Raw genomic sequence first — 5,232 nt, 5'->3', positions numbered from 1 at the left:
CGTCTGATTACCAGCATTCTTCAGAATATCTTATTTTGAAAAAAGAAACTCAAACAGGCTTGGAACGACTTGAAGTAAATGATGACATCACTTTCAGTTTTGTGGTGAACTATCCCTTTAACTGTATAAAATCAATATCAGTGCTGTTGGTGTGAATATCAGCAACGATGTGTTATCTGCAGCCCTGTTTTTATGGTAACCCATGCATATCAAACTTACACTCTAAAAAACACTGGGTTAAAAACAACCCAAATTGGGTTGTTTTTAACACAACTGCTGGGTAAATATAGGACAGAACCCATATGGGGTTAAACTAACCCAAGAAGTTGGGTTATTAATTTTAACCCAGCAAATGGGTTGTTTTTTCTACCCAAAAATTGGTTATTTTTACAAAAATAATAGGTTAATTTGATTTCATAAATGGGTTATATTTTCAAAGGAATTTTTATTCCTTTTAACATTAAATATACCACATAATAAACAAACAGGACAACATTGTATTATCTTTATTTTTATTTCAGCACATTACACTTTTTACACTTTACCTCAACCAAAAATTCAAGAGATCATACAAAACTAAAAAAATAAAATTCCATTTATAAACAGTATTTAAAACAATTTCTTTCATTTTTATGGTTTGCCTCTGTAACTTTTCTAAACTGTAAATGTTTAGAAAAAAACATTTGAATTCATAAACTCCAAAGAACCACAAGGTTTAGTAATACATTTAAAAAATAATTCATATTATTTTTAATCCATATGCTCATGAAATTCATGAACTCCAAAAAACCTTTTTTTTTAAATATACAAATAAATACTTATTTTTAAATAATCCATATGCACATGAAATTAAAACTAAAATACTTTACCTCAAGAACTGTTTGTTACAAAGCACATTTGTTTTAAGTCTACATTATGGACCTGTTGTTTTAAGTCTACAAAATGAACACAAAAATAAATCTATGAAATACAACGTATTGGCAGTAAAAGATTTCTACGTAAAAATGTAATTGATAATCATCAGTACGCATAAAGTAATACTCTTCCTCAAGCAATAAAACAGTTGTTTATACAAAAAAAAAAAAACAGAACAAAAATCTCATGTGCAAATAAAACTTAAACTAAAATGCTACCTCGTGTTCTTGAACCACTGTTTGTTCAAAGAACCTCTTATAATCTACTTGCAAGAATGTAGTGCCCAGTGCAAAAATTTCACTGTTGGGGATTCACTTCCCTCCAACTCAAAAATATTATGAATAAACTCCCTAATATAGAAACAATGTTTCGGTTAGTTTACATCAAAAACATAAAACGATTTGAAACATACATTTACTGTCCCAATGAAGTGAAAGTAATGTGACATTCAGCCAAGTATGGTGACCCATACTCAGAATTCACGCTCTGCATTTAACCCATCCGAAGTGCACACACACAGAGCAGTGAACACACACACACACTGTGAGCACACACCCGGAGCAGTGGGCAGCCATTTATGCTGCGGCGCCCGGGGAGCAGTTGGGGGTTCGATGCCTTGCTCAAGGGCACCTAAGTCGTGGTATTGAGGGTGGAGAGAGCACTATACATTCACTCCTCTCACCTACAATTCCTGTCGGCCCGAGACTCGAACTCACAACCCTTAAATTGCGAGTCCAACTCTCTAACCATTAGGCCATGACTTCCCCTTAAACAATAGTTCTTTGTTCCAAAGCTTCTCCTGCGAGGATGACAAATGCCCGCGACGCAATGTGTCCATTTTCAAGTTACAGGACATAAGGGTAAGGTCTTGATGCTTCAGCCTGCTGGAGGTACTCCACCATATTTGTTCCAACCTAAAGGACAGATAATGCAAATGAATAAAGGTGAAACAGAATGGGAGTGTCAGGGGTGTGGGTATGGGTGGTGGTGGGTTGGGGATTCATTCGAAACTGTTTATTCAATCAAGCAGTCTTTAGAAACAGTAGGTCTTGTATAGCCAGAGCTTTGGATGAGGCAAAATACCTGAAAATTATTACAGCTTGATCTGGCCAACTTTGACAAAGACACTGACAGGGATGCAAAGCAAGTCAAAAGAGTTTTGGTAACACTTGAAATACTTTAATTTTACTTAAATTTAACACTTTTAATTTCTACATTTAATATTCTGCCCTACAAAAGCAAAAGACCTTAACTTGCTAGAGTGTGAAACTGAAACTTTATTTGTCTAGTAAAATGAATTATAGCTAGGACACTAGAAATTTGCCAGTAAGATGTTTTAGTAATGAAAATTATCTACAGAAAAAAAAAATTGTGAGCTCAGACTTATTTATCCAAGATACATTATAAATTAAATTACAAAGTTCTTATGGAGCATATCTTGTCAACATGTTACTATATATAAGACTGGAATAACGATGTTGGACATTCAGCTTTGATCACAAAAAAAAATGTTCTTAATATATTCAAATAGCAAATATTAATTTATTGTAACAATATTTCACAACATTACTATTTTTGCTGTATTTGGATCAAATAAATGCCTTTGTAAGCAGAAGAGACTTAATTTAAAAACATTTAAAAAATCATACCGGTCCCAAATGTTTGAATGGTAGTGTATTCAACCTGGTGAAGTCATTAAATGATTGAAGTAAATTTCTGTAAGTCGTACTTACAGGCTGAATGTCAATGAAAGCTTTTTTGATTTCATCAATGCTGGGTTGGACTGTTTTTCTGCCAATTTTGTAGGGTGGAGGTAGAAGCAAAACAGGTAAATAGCTTTAGTGCAAGATTTCCCTTTGCATCTGTAGGAAAATAATATTACATTCATCAACACTACTAAAAACAGTAGCGAGTTGTCATTGAGAATATAAGGCCAGATTTACTAAACAGGTCAAATTAGCGTGAGTCCAAAATCCCATAAAAGTGTAGACTGAAGTGTAAAGTTGTGCTATTGATCCAGATTGCAAATAAAAAAAGACACATAATGACCAACATATCCTACCGAGAGCAGCAGAAATTAAAAGCAACGTCATAACATATTTGTCTGGCATTCTAAATAAATTAGATGAGAGGAGAAAATGCTGCATTTTCTAGCAGCAATTATTGCCAAGCACAAAAATGGGTTAAAATATATAAACTACCACAAATATGCAGTAATGTTAGTTGCAAAAAAAATGTGCCCAATTTTTCATCACTGCATTTCTTTAGTAATCCTGACAGTACTATGGTGCAAGCTATTAGTAAATCTGGCCCATAATATCAAAATATTGTAGAAACATTTTAACCTTCTGTCATTTCTTCAGCTGTACATGAAAGCTTTGCTTCTCGCTCACAAAAAGCAAGATCCTGTCAGTATACCAGCCATTTTTCAAACAGTTTTGGGGCTTCATCTTAATGTAAAATGTGAAAGTCCTGTGCAATCTAAAAGCAAAAATTACAAAAAAAAACTTCTCAAAAAAGACTTAATATAACTCATGTTACCATATGACAAAGGCATTATGTTAACATACCATGCCTGAGGTAGTTAGCCGAGGAAACTCATGGAGGACCTCAAACATATTTTTCAGATGTACTGTTCCACCTGGCTGATGGGCTGTGTGTTGTTTCTCAGCCATTGTTTAATTTCCTCAGCTCTCTCTTCAGATACGGTTGATTCTACTGGACAAAGAAATAACAATGCTGTTAATCAAATAGAGGATTATGAACATTTTTTACATGTAAAAGGATTAGTTTCCATAAAAACAGAAATACTCTTCAGAGCTTTTCAACACTTTAATTAGTAAATCCTGGATGTTTCTAAACTCCATGCAAACTGATTCCTGAATTATACTGCTTAACATTTCACTTTGCTCATAAAAAGTTGTTCCAAACCAGTAAGACCTCCGTTCATCTTCGGAAGACAGTTTCACGGTCTCAGGGGTTTGGAACAACATGAGGGTGACTTATTAATGACATAATTTTGATTATTTGGTGAAGTAACGTTAACCCTTTAACTAAACGGGTATAACCACAATAACGTTACCGGATCTTTTTAATAATAGTAACAGCTGTTTTTTATGGTTTATGGTAATTTTATTATGATCAATGTATGGCAATCATTCAAATTAGATGAGATAAAAGTGTCACCTCCAGCGAAAGGCTGTGGATTTGCCACCACGGACAGTCGAGAGCAGGTCTGAGGGGAAAAAACAATATATTTTAGTCCAAGATTAATTGACACTTACCTGGATTTCAAATAATAATACATTTATTAAATGAATAAATGATTAGAAATGTATTTTTATTGTGAAAAAAAAACCCGAAACGCATCAGACAGAAAAAAAATAGGTAACGTTATCTCTGGTGCTCGCAAATGCAGGATGCTTTATGATCTATCATATAACGTTAAGTGATATTTTAAAATCAGAATGGGACATTTTTGCCAATCGGTAACGATTCAATGATAAAAAGACCAATACAAACCTTTATTTCACCAGAAAAAAAAGGCTGAAGTCAGTTTGTTTTTAAAATATTTTCTCCTGTAACGATCCAAAATATGCCCGCGACAGATGACCCAAAAATTGGGTTGTTTTGACTTAGCACTGCATGCAGTAAGATGGGGGATAGGCAAGGCAAGGAATGCACGTTTACATCACATTGATCTCGTGGCATTGAAATTAATTTAATTAATGGACTTTGAAGTAAATTATGTCATTTAACAGTTAAGAAGAAACGTAAGACTTTGACAAAAGGGTCGTTTAACACATAAAAACTGAAGAAAACGTATTTACTATCCAGCAGGCATTACCAGCAAACCAAAACGAGCGAATCTGGCGGTGCATTTAATGACATGTAAACGTGACTGTTGTCGCACATTTCTTTGCCTTTTTATCGCTCGTTCGCTCATTATTATGTTATGTGTGTAAATATGTTTAAAAATACATGTCAAATGTATAAATATATTGATACGAACCTTATTTCTCCAAATATTACAGCGTGTGTGTGGCATCCACCTCCACCTCGAATTCAGTCAGCCCGCGCTGCGCTGATCCTGCGCGGAGTTGATTTGACCCAATGAGCTGGGTTATTGCGTCCGAGTGGGGGAGGGGGTGCATTGATTCAGCTCTCAGTGAAAACGACCCAGAAAATAACCCAGTGGTTGGGTTACATAGAACTACCCAAAAACTACCCAAGACTGAGAAAATAACCCAAAAAATTTACCCAAATGGCTCAACCCAGCACTTGGGTAGAAAAAATAACCCAGGATTTTTTAGTGTG

The 5,232-nt window shown here is 34.6% G+C and overlaps 1 long non-coding RNA gene across 3 annotated transcripts; it reads right to left on the bottom strand.

The window, feature by feature from the left end:
* Positions 1–510: 510 nt before the first annotated feature.
* Positions 511–5,232, bottom strand: LOC127979460 (uncharacterized). Of its 3 annotated transcripts, none has more exons than XR_008158795.1 (6): positions 4,928–5,232; positions 4,102–4,150; positions 3,486–3,633; positions 3,261–3,396; positions 2,649–2,777; positions 511–1,829 (listed from the first exon to the last, which is right to left on the bottom strand). It is a non-coding gene; the product is annotated as an uncharacterized LOC127979460 (long non-coding RNA). The 3 variants fall into 3 exon arrangements; XR_008158794.1 differs by having other exon boundaries at positions 3,486–3,630; XR_008158796.1 differs by lacking the exon at positions 4,102–4,150 and having other exon boundaries at positions 3,486–3,630.

Source organism: Carassius gibelio, chromosome B19 (assembly GCF_023724105.1).
Source record: "Carassius gibelio isolate Cgi1373 ecotype wild population from Czech Republic chromosome B19, carGib1.2-hapl.c, whole genome shotgun sequence".
Taxonomy (NCBI): domain Eukaryota; kingdom Metazoa; phylum Chordata; class Actinopteri; order Cypriniformes; family Cyprinidae; genus Carassius; species Carassius gibelio.
This window is presented reverse-complemented; position numbering and strand designations above follow the sequence as displayed.